Source organism: Lepidochelys kempii, chromosome 2 (genome assembly GCF_965140285.1).
Source record: "Lepidochelys kempii isolate rLepKem1 chromosome 2, rLepKem1.hap1, whole genome shotgun sequence".
In the NCBI taxonomy this organism is placed as follows: domain Eukaryota; kingdom Metazoa; phylum Chordata; order Testudines; family Cheloniidae; genus Lepidochelys; species Lepidochelys kempii.
In genome coordinates, this window is record NC_136381.1 from 106,973,852 (window position 1) to 106,985,983 (window position 12,132).

At 42.9% G+C, this 12,132-nt stretch overlaps 1 protein-coding gene across 7 annotated transcripts in view; it reads right to left on the bottom strand.

Annotated features, from left to right (window-relative positions):
• Window positions 1-264: 264 nt before the first annotated feature.
• LOC144930211 (uncharacterized) overlaps window positions 265-12,132 on the bottom strand; it is a 778,762-nt gene continuing 766,894 nt past the window's right edge. For all 7 annotated transcript variants that reach the window (XM_078851599.1, XM_078851597.1, XM_078851600.1 and 4 more), the window contains one exon: window positions 265-703. The gene's annotated coding sequence lies outside the window, so the exon portion shown is untranslated. The remainder of the gene's footprint in view (window positions 704-12,132) is intronic.

Below are 12,132 nucleotides of genomic sequence, written 5' to 3' on the forward strand. Positions count from 1 at the left end.
TACCAGGCTAAAAGGCAACTTCTGCCTCTTCTGTTTCTGCTGTCAGTTCTGTGTAGGCTGCTCTTCAGCAAAAGGCTCCTCCATGTAGGGACCCAGGATGTGGTGCAGCTGCTCCAGCGGCAAAGCCTCCTCAGAGACCCCTGCGAGCACAAGAGTCACTTTGGCAGCCTGGCCCAGTGCTTGCTGGCTCCCCACCAGCCCTAGACTGGATTCTGGGCTCATCAATTCTGGCTGACCAGGCTCATTGCTTGGTGATGTACCCAGCACCCAGTCAAACTCCTTGTAAAATGACAGGATGACAGCAAGTTCCCAGAAGTGTGGTTCTCATCCTCGGCTTTCCAGGAGTCATTCTCGAGCCACTTCATCCATTCCCTGCACTGGTCACCAGTCAGGTGAGTCTCCAGTGCTGCCAGTTTCTGTGCTATTTCCTGGTAGGCACGGTCATTCCCGGAACTCTTGCTGAAGTCGAACTGTTTGCTCATTTCGCACCAGAGATTAACCAGGATCTGGCTGCACTCCCATGACCAGGTAGCAGTGCACTTGCAAAGGACAACTTCTTGTCAGTGGCCCTTGGAAATGCAGGAGAAGGTTCACTCTGCTTGCAGCTCACCAGTCAGACTAAAATGGAGGGTTAAACGCCAAGCGGCTCTACTTGAAACAGGGAGATTGCTTTCAGTTCCTGGGAGATTGGCCAGTCTTCGGACTGAAAGGACAAAGCATGGGATTGTAAGATAGTGTTGGCAGACTCTCAGGAATTGAGTCTGGGGACCACAGGGCTGAGCTGCATCCACACTGAAGAACAATGGAGTTTGTACCCGAATCCATGCAGGACTCAAACCCCTTACTCCATCCCTCCAAATCCCAGAGTTCTGGCCCAAAGGACTTGCTGACCCAAGTCAGACAGAATTGTGTGTAGGCTGAAAGGGGGAGTTGGGATCAAGCCTGAGTCTGAGCCCAGACTTACATTGCAGCATAGACAGACCCACAGAGAACCAAGCATTTTAAGCCTCCTGTTTAAATAGACACAGTTACTGTATCTAATCAACAAAGCAGAGTTGCTTGCCAAGAATGTACAAAACTAATAGATTTTACACAGAAACTACATCACCTTCAAATCAATGTTGATAACAGAGGTGTCATTTACAAAAGGTAAAGAAACTCACATTCACCCAATCTGTCCCTAGTGACTGCCAGCAGGGTCTATGAATTCACTAGCCAGACAGAGGTTTTGCCATAGAAGAATTTCATTAAAATAGGACAGGTTGACAAATCTGAGTGATTCTTTTACAAAAGTATTTCATTTAGGGACTGCCTGTACTGTAACGAAGTCTGCAACATACAGACTCCTTATTTTGTGTGCATAATCTTAAGTCCTGATTCTATAGATGTGCCAACATCCATTAGCATTACCCAGATGATTAATGTTAAAGTGTTTGCAGGATTAGGGCCTTGGGTGGCCAAAGTATGGGCAAATACAGAAAAGAATTTTGTACAACTAACAAAGCCAGAAAAGTGTTTTGAAATTAATTTGGATATGGAGTATTGTAATGCTGTGAGATGCTGGTGACTGCATGAATCACAAACCTCTCTGATTGGATGTGAATTGTGAATGCACCCTTCAATTAACATAACTGTCAGGATGAGTTAGTTAGAAGCCCTCCCCACCCCATCACCCAAGGTAAAAGGGGGTTGTGAATCCACCCAAGAGTTTGGACTGAATGGATGGATGGTTTTGCTGGGTATTATTTGTGTTTTGCGGTTGGAGGTGTGGGAAGGCAGAACATGGAGAGAAAGCAGATGCAAAAAGCAAGAAAGGCAAGCAGTAGCTTGTGAACACAGTGTATGACTGGAAAAAAGTGAGAGCTTTTGGGTGTGTTGACAAAAGAGGTTTGGGACTGTCAGCTAAGAAACTGCTCCTTTTGTTCTTGGTTCCTCCTATTTTCAGAGAAGCAGGACTTCGTATATTCCTTATAATAAACAAGATGGCATCAAAGTTAATACCAGACTCCCTCAGTTTCTACTTCCCACTGGAACATCCTAGCTCCCCAAACTTTAACTAGATGTTCAGGTCAAAAAAGGGAAACAGAATCTAAGGAAAATCTAGGATTTTTTTGTACAGAACTCAGTCCAGAAAACAAGGTGTCTTAGGATTTTAAGAGAATTAGCTAATGATGTCACTGTATAACTAAAAAGTCATCAGCAACCACAGGAGGTACCTAAAGTCTTCAGGGGGGAAATAAGCAAATGCAACACTGATTTTTCCAAAATGAAAAGAAGAGAGATCCTGACCATTAGTGTTGCATACATTCTGCACCAAATAAATGAGGCAAGATTATGTAAAAATATTTACAGAAAAAAAGCTAAATATCTAGAATATAGACCTGTAACTATAAACAGCATGAGTGTATAAAGAATAAGTTATGCCAGGCAATTGCACAGTTGCTTTATTTCGATAGAATGCGGTGGATAACACACAGTTTGTCGGATGTTAGTAATGCGTTTTATCTTGTGTTTCATGACATCTTTTTTGAAAATATAAGTCATATGGTTTTGGATAGAAACAGTGTAATGTTGATGGGAAATTGTCTAAAAGACTAAACAGAGGATAATGATGAATGGCAAGGTACTGCATTGTTAGGAGGTGGCTAGTAGAAGTCGACAGGAAACAGTGTTACATCCTGTTTTATGATCAGGAAGATTAGGCAGTATGTTAATGAAATTTGCAGATGATCCTAAATAAGGATGCGCTATTAACACCGGCCAGTGCAGAGAAATAGTGGACCTAGAGATTTTGGAAACTTGGGCAGTATGTAGCATTAGACCTAGAGATTTTGGAAACTTGGGCAGTATGTAACAGAACTAGACTTGAATTTTGCAAAACACATGCTGAGCACATCCAGGGAAAATTAATCCCAAACACAATCACTCAGTGAAAGGAAGAAACAGGGAATCCATTATAATGAGACTTACAGCTGAGAGCAGGTAGCAAATTGGGCATGAGATTTGAGTATGATATGGCAACAAGCAAAGAAAATGCCAGCGCAATTTTGGTCTGCATAGGTAGAGGCATTATTTCATATAGCAGGGAGCAATAATACCTGTCTAAGAGCCATAGTTTGATCTCCCCTGGAATATTGCATCCGTTTGCGGACACCACTACAGCAGATACGTTATCAAAGGGGAGGTCAGAGAAAATCGACAAAAATCTTCAGGAGGCAGAACTGAAAACAAGCTACAATAAAAATGTTTAGCTTGGCTAAGCAAAGGGAGAACAGGATGAAAACCCACAAAAATTTGAAGGACAGAGAAGATTCTTTTTAATATAGTATAACTAATAACTCTAATTCAGTATAGCATAATGGATATAACTATGAGTAAATGGAATGAAATTAAGAGGGAAATTTAAGATGAATCTGAAGAAAAACTTCTTGACAGTGAAATGTATTAGATTGTGGAATAGTCTCTCTGGGGAAATAATGAAAGCACCATCGCTTGGGACTTTTGAAATTACACTGGAAAAAAACAATAGAGAATGTAGTGGAGGGAACAATCTTAAATTGGCCCCAGGGATATGGACTGAATGACTTAATCATTCTTCTCAGTCTCTAATTTCTATGGGCCAGATCATTCCCAATGCAGAGTTTTTCCACATAGGGGAAGAGGAAACTCAGACCGTTTCCACGCTGCATTTTTTATTTAATGTTTTCTGTGCCTGGGTGGGATGGGGTTTGGCTTTTCCTGCCTTGCAGAAATTGTAAGGTTCTGGCCACAGGATGAGTAGTCAGGCTGCTTTGTATCTCCACAAAGCCATCTGGCCCTTCTGCATACCTCTCCCGTGATCCTGATGACCAGATGGCTGCAGTAAGGGAGCTCTCATGGGTTCCCCTCTCACTGCCCCATCCCACCCTTTTTGGAGCACTGAAAAGAGAAGGCCAAGAAGTAGGGTGACCATATTTCTCAGAACGGAACACTGTGGAGGGCTAGCCTGAGCCCCTCCCCTTCATGGGTCTCACCAAGGTCCCCGCCCCTGCACAGGGCTGGTGTCACTGAGCTCACTCCTTCGACCTCCCACGTGGGTCTGGCCTGAGCTGTTTGGTATTGCTGCTTGCCTGAGCCTCACCGTGCAGGGCTGGCATCACCGCTCACCCCCCTGAACCTTTCTCCACAGCCTGTTGGGGGGGAGGGGCTCCCCTCTTTTTTGGCAAAACTGGGCATTTGTCCTGTCTGGTTTTGCCAGCCAATCATCATCTGGCAAGAGCAAATGGGACAAATGCCCAGTTCTGCCAAAAAAGTTGGGACGTCCAGGACAGGGCTTAAAAAGGGGACTGTCCCAGGCAAAATGGGACATAGGGTCACCCTACCAAGAAGTAAATGCTGACAGTGGATATCCTGTAGGATTGGTGGTAGCGAAAATGCTGATGTAAGCATCATTCTGCCTGACCCACTCTGGGGAGCCCGGTCCTGAAAACCTGCCTGTCCAGCTGCAGCAGAGAAGCTTAAAAGTGCCAGGGAAGGAGGCATGATGACTTGAAGGCAGCACTCCCCGCTTTCTTGCCCCATCCTGGCTCTACCAAGTTTTCTTCCCCTTTACCTACAGAACTGGATCTGTCTCTTTGATTCTATGAAATGCCGCTTCCAATCACTACTCAGAATTTTACATGTGTCAAAGCTGAGATGGAGAAAATTGCATGTACATAAGTGAAGCTATAAAAAGTGGCACCCACCATTTTAGAAGATGACTTGAAAATTTGGCCCTAAAATTGAAGTGTTTTCATTGTTTTCCTTTCTCAGTTGTTCAGAGTTTGTTTACTGACGTAACATAATGATTGCCTTACACCGCTGCTAATGAAAAAATGGCTCTGTGATGGTCTGAGCTAGTCTCCAGAAAGAATCCTATTTAATAGCAAAGAAACAAGCAATGTTTTGGGCTGTGATACTTCTGTATTTTGATATAACACTTCGGTCTGCTCTACACTACAGAGTTAGGTTGATGCAAGGCAGCTTACATCAACCTACCTACGGAAATGTCTACACTTACATTTTGCTCCTGCCGACATAACTACCCTGCTACTCCGACTTAACAACTCCACCTCCACGAGCAGTGTAGAGTCAAGGTCGATGTCATTAGGTTGATGCAGTTGATGTCAGTGTAGATACTGTGTTGCATCTGTTGACTGTTACTGGCTTTCAGGACCTGTCCCACAATGCCCCACATTGACAGTACAATGGATACAAGCGCTTCTGGTGAGGATGCACACCACTGCCACAAGGAGCAAAGTGTAGACACGCACAAGCAATGTAATTACTGCAGTGGCTGTATCCCGATGTAAGTTAGGTAGACTTAATTTTGTAGTGCAGATGTGGCCTATATAACTGTAACCCTTCTGCCAGGCCAAGTTGATAGCAGCAAGGGCCGGGTTCAGTACACAGGGGCTCCCTCTCATCAAAGCAAATGCAAAACTGGCTCGAGCCCCCACCCAGTGACCTGGGAAAATCTTACACACCCCCTGGGCACCTCAAAGAGGCAATACTTCCCCTCTCGCAAGCACAGAGTCTCGGTGTAGTAGAGAATCTTTAATAACATGAGGTAAACAACATCAGCATTAAATTGGGGAAACACCACAACTACCAGGAGCAAAGACCCACCCCAGAAAATAGGGCCACATCCTTTCCCTCGGGTTCTTGAGTCCCAGAACCCAAACGTCTCTTGAGTCCAGCAAACCACAAATCACCCAAAGTCCAAAAAAGTCCAGCCCCAGAGTTCAAAAGTTCATCTGCAGAGTGTTACTCCCCAGTCTGGCTAAAATGTGCCTGTGTGTGGGGGAAAGAGGTAAGGGGCACCTTACGTGTCCTGAAGCTGACTGCCCCACAGGGCTCTGCTCTGCTACGCTGTCTCACGAACGGCTCTGCTCCACCATGACCGGCTCCGCTCTGCACAGCTCGCCGTCTCACGAACAGCTCTGCTCAGCTCGCCGTCTCTCGAACACACCGCTGTCTCACGAATGGCTCCGCTCTACCACGACCGGCTCCGCTCAGCTCGCCATCTCACTAACAGCTCTGCTCAGCTCGCCATCTCACGAACACACCGCTGTCTCACGAACAGCTCCGCTCCACCATGACCGGCTCCGCTCTGCTCACCTCGCCATCTCACGAACACTCCACCAGCCTACCCACGAACAGCACCGCTGCACTCTAGATCTTCCGGCTCCCCACTACTTGACACAGTGCTCAGTGATTTCAGCTCATAGTAGTGGGAGCCTTAGTGCTGGTGCATCATAAGGCCAAAGTGAATGCAGCACAGTACCTGTAGCAAGACTCTTAATAGACCCAAAATTAGCTCTGACATTCCACAGTGGAGAGAGACAGAGGTGCAATTGGTGCTTCAGGCACTCACAAAGGGCCCCATACCACCAGGTACTAATACCCGTCTCTCTCAATTCACAGAGTTTTGGAACCCATGTACCTTGCCTAGCGAGTGCTACTCAGTTGATGGTGAGTCCCTCCATCATAACAAAAGGCCAAGTACAGTTTCAAGCAGAGTTCCCATAATCAGGGTAATAACAATTTATTCTTCCTGCCGCAATAACAGAGACACTGGGGATCCCACAACAGCCAAAGTGACCATTTGGGCAGTTATGGCCTCATTCTAGGCAGGGTGGGTGTGCCTATGCAAATGAGATCAGCCCCTGAAGTTCTTTTCCACAACTTGCCACACCTCACCACCAGATGTCAGGGTGGAGCCCATCCTGACTCTGCTTACATAACTAATGTGTACTAGGGGAAAGTCTGGGGAGAAAGATAATGTGCCCAGATAAAGAGTCAATAGCATTGTACTAAGGTAACTTGAGGGAACAAAAGACTAGCCTAATGGGCCTAATACCCAATCATTAAGATAATGGCTCAGGAGGGAATGGATACACAAGGGGAGATAACATGGTTCAAATGTATGAAAGCTTTAGGAGAAAAATATTAGTCATCTACCCTGTAGGTTTGGAGGGAAGGTGCTACCCTACCCAAATGTTTGTTTGAAACTGGATTTTTTTAAAGAAAGCTAATAAGCAAGAAAGATCATGCAATGAAGACAATTAATGACAAAGAGAAGAGGAGGCTTGTGAGCCTGGAGCAAGATGAACAACAACAAAAAAGGCGGGATAGCCAGGAGGACAATCAAGGAGATGGCTGAATCTAGCACGTACACTCTTCTGCTTACATTTTGCCCATAGCTCATACAAGTCGTCTTTTCTTTCACCAGTGAGGTTGGAGGTAACCTTAGCTTGTGGTTATGAAGCTTTGCAATGTACTTTTATTTTCACTGAGTCTCTGTTTTATTGCTCTGAATAAGCTTGGCTTAATGCAAGTTAGAGCAGAGTTATTGAGTGCATTGGCCTGAGTGTTGAGAGCCATCTAAAGATGACAGAAATGCTGTTTCAGACTCCGAGGCAAAGCTGAGGAAGGAGAGGATCTGGGCCTAAGTCCAACTTGGTTTTTTGGTCAAATATCACAGACCCATAAAATATTGTTATCTCTCTGGCTGCCATTAGGCAGAAACATGGGAAAATCCTAATGGCCACCGATCAGAAATGAGTTTGGTTGATCAGAAAAAATGGCTTTTAAGGTTTGCAACTGCCTGCTGAGCAATAGCATCTGGTAAGTACATAATCATCTATTCTTATTTCTCCGATTTCACCCCTGAATTCTTGGAGAATCTGTGCGGTGACATCATGTAGCCAGAGATTATCAGAGCCAGTTGCCAGAAAACTCAGATTTTAACAAGACAAATCATTCCATTACTCTGCAGATAACCTAGCTTATAGCACTTCTTCATTTGGTTACTTCCAAAACAACTATATCAAGTTACACATTCTCCATTCCACCCCCATCTCAATTTGACCAAGCTGGTCTATCTGCTGTCACGGTCACCTGAACAGGTTACTGCCCTGTGGGTGGGGAGGTGAAGGGAAGGATTACCCTGAGCTCTTGCATTTGTGGCCTGCAAAGCTCAAGAGTATGTGTGTGTATATACACTTGATTGGGCAGCAGCACATTAAAGTGACCATGAATGGCAGGTTGTCTGTCTCTCAATCTAAGTGATCAGAAGTTCTTTCTCTCTAAGATCATAGAGTCATTGTCTTTGCACTGTTTCATCATCCAGAAAAAGATCCTGCTAGCATTTCAAATTCTTGCACTCTATTTCCTCAGCAACAACAAAAAAGAAAAAAAAAAGGAAAAGAAAAAGAAAAAAATGCAAACCTGTCACCCAGCCAAATAAACTTGTAACTGTAAAAATCTCTATGCAGTAAGAAACCAGCTTGAATTAACAGTGGCCTTAAGTCCCCATTATGGTAGAGACTCTTTATTGGAGGCAGATGAGATTTGTTAGCCAGAAAGATTATCTGACCAAAAAATGCCCTGTTTGCAAAACCAGAATGAACTTTAGGCACATGACTAATAATGCCTGATTCTTATATAGCACTTTTCATCCAGAAATCTCAAAGGACTTTACCAAGGAGGTAAGTATCATTGTTCCCATTTGACAGATGGGGAGACAGGCACAGAGAGTGATGTGATTTGCCCAAGCAAAACTGGGAATAGAACCCAGGTCTCCTGAGCCCATCTCCATGTGCTTATGTGAAGCAAAAGCTTAAATGCTCTGTTAAATCTGGACCCAGATCTCCCTTTCTTTTCATTGCCAGCTCCCATTTGCATGCTTGCTAAAATTCAATTCAAAAACCATGGGCAAGTGAAGGGTGCTGCAGAGTATTAGAAGAGCCAGTCTTTGTGGGTTTGCAGAGCTCATGACAATGAGCCTCTCCCTTTTGCGGGGATGTAGAAACGTAAAGGACAATCTCAGCTTTCATATTTTAAAAAAGGACAGTTATAGCCCTTTTCCTTGAAAATATAGCTTTGAAAATGGAAACTAATCCTCACTGGTCATTAGGATGGAAATCTCATCATTAAAAATCCAAGTTATTCACAGTCTCTTGACGGCTGGCCTTTGGGTTCTAAATAAACAGATCTGTAGCTCCCTTGATTTGTGGGAAAACACTACATCATTTCACAGCTGTAGGGGGTGCTGCCACCCTCGCTACCCACATTACAGCTAAGGCCACTGTGAGCTACCTACCAGCCGGCTACCTTGGACTGAGCCAACTTCTTCGCTGAGTGGCCATTGTGATCTCTGACCAAGGACAATGCTCTACTGAGAGTTTCTGTATGCAATGAGTACCTACCAATCATCTTTGTCCTTTTCCACTTCGCTATCTCATTCTCCCCTCTTTGGCCTCTCCCAACCTTTAATAACAAAATATTTTCCAGACTTAGTCTTCCTCCACAGCTGGTCCTCATGTCCAGCCATCATATCTCACTGAGTCTGCTGTTCCAGAAGCAAGGTTTCCCCCCGCAAACTGACAGAAGATGCTGCGTCGGGAGGACTTGATTCCTTGTGATACATAACACAGGTAGCTTTCTAGTTGTGTAGGTAATAGTAACAATCAAATCCTTAACTGACTTTCAGAGCAAGAATGCAGGCCTGGCTCCTGCTGCCCACTTCTCTCTAGGGTGGGTTTCAAGCTAGAGAAGCTTGCATTTTTTTTCTGTGTGTCACTGGCTGCTACCCAAAGCAATTTTAATTCTCCTGTCAGCTGTGTAACCCTATATATTTCCCCGTGAGCCAGATTTCTTTTCACTGTCTCTTTCCCCGAGCTTTCTGCAGATTCTTAAATTGCCAGCAAAGTAAATACCACCAATAGTAGCAAAATCTAGAGAGAGGGAGAGACGGAATAAAATCTGCGTGGAAATGAGCCGTGGACCTATTTTCACTGCTCACTGCCTCTCAACAACCCAGCAGGGGAGGACAGGGTAAAACAAGCAGGAAGGGAGCCAGTCCTAGAAGCAACACCAAATAAAGCTCACAAACAAACATCTGCTTTGTCATGTTTAAACAGAGCAAAGCTTTGTATAGTTCTCAAAATCAGGCTGCTCCTCAACGTGTATTTTTAAACTTTTGGTGTTTAAATCACTCCAGGTCTGATGAAAGTTATTGTATATTGAAAGTTTTATGGAGACTTAAACCTAGTGAAAATATTTTTAACAGTTGAGGTTTTCCATCCATTCCACAATCAGGGTGAAAAGGTTTACTCTGTCAGTTGTTTCCAAATATGTATTTGACAGACGTAACAGGACTCTTACTGTGTGTTGTTAATGAGGAGCCGTTGATTTTAAGGGCATATTTCCTGAGGTTTTAGACACATTTTCTGAAAATTCCCATACAGCAACAGACAATATGTATCCCCCTATAATAAAAATTTCCAAATGAGGATATTCCGTATTGGGTTTCTGGACACAAACTATGCAAATTCTGTTCTCGTGCTGCTCTCGTGGGTTATGGTTCCAACAAAACCCTTTGATGGAGTTATAGCCTTTATTAAATGATTGCTCATCTATTATTTTTATGATAGTACATGGATTACAGAGTTTAAAAGGGCACAGTCTGTTTAAAATACATATTTTTAAAAATCAAATTTCCTTACAATCTTCCCATTTTAAAAGTGTCTTCCACTTAGAAAGATTTACTGGCTTGAGAGAGATTGCCACTGACATTTATTAATTACAATGATTATTTTATTTTATTACAGTAATATCTAGAGAGCCCTGATGTTATGGCAGCTCCAGTCTTAATTTCATTGTACTTAAGGTCTTTCATTTTCAGTTTTTACTGACATTTTCCTGAGTTTTACAAAAGCTATTATTTGGTATTTACCGATTTATGCCCAAATGTTGGATCATTCAAGTCCATGAAAATATTCATTATGTTAAGAAAATCCAATATATTACATTGAAGTAGAGGTGTTTATGTTAGTACTAAATTAGTCTCAGTGTAAATGCAAGACTGTTGAAGACTGTAGCGAATACATGCATGCACTTGCATATGTGTGTATACTGTTAATGTACGGTTCCTGAAATGAACCACTATATTAAACTGCTTTTACTTTCGGTACTCTTATTTTCTTTATTTGTGGCTTTTTTTCTGTCCTCCCATCCCCCCAGCATTGAACCAATATTATCCTACTTTTCACCCATTTTTTAATTTTTATAATAAATGCAGAGAAATTCCCACAAAATTTTGAACGACACAAAAACTGAAAACAATGGGCCTTGATTGAACTATACTAAGAGACAGTTCCTGCCCCAAACAGATTACATTTGAATAGACAAGATAGATGATGGATAGAAGAAGGTAAACAGAGGCATAGAGGGGTAGAATGACTTGCCCAAGGTCACATGTCAGGTCAGTGTCAGAGCTGGGATTACACTAGACTCCAGGAGTGACATTTTGGCTCCACTGATCTCAATGGTAGTTTTGCCATTGTCTTCAGTAGAACAAGAATTTCACTCTGTGTCTCCTGATTCCCAGGTCGGTGACCTATCCACTAAATTATGCTGCTTCTCAAGATCATGGTTCTCAGTCCAGTAATAGCTCTGAAATGGAATTGTACCTATATTTGCTAATTAGACTTAGGCTATTCAAACTGAAAAAAACCCCAAATTAAGTCTAATTTATTTTCCAATGTATATAGTGCTTGTTGACCTTCTAATTCTGCCACAACTTGGGATCCAAATGCTGCAGGGGATGTTTAAAAACACATGTTTCTGTTAGAATAAAAAGATGCATGGAAACACTTAAATGGTTCTTAGGTTCAGTAGAAGATTATTTTTACAAAATCTGATTTATGGGCCAAATATGACTTGGCAGCATCCATTTAGGGCACTGTACGGCCCAAGTTAAATAATAACACCAGAATTCAATCAGGAAAACTGTTCTAAAATAAATAATAGCAAGTGGAAAAAAATAATCTCTTCTTCACTGAAGCCAATGGCATTACACAAGACTGAATTTGATGCAATAGACTTATGGTCGCCACAGTAGCTGTTGAGAATGAGAGGTGCAAAGTGACATTGGCATGCTAAGGTTTTTTTTTCTTTGTATTTTACCTCCCAGTGCTTTCTCATGGCATGATCTGTTGTGACTGATCATATGTGCTATGATATCATTTTGGAGTCATTACATTGCTTATATTTTTGAGTCAGCACTATATATTCATGGGTAAACAAGGAAAGTTTTCTCAGGCTGCA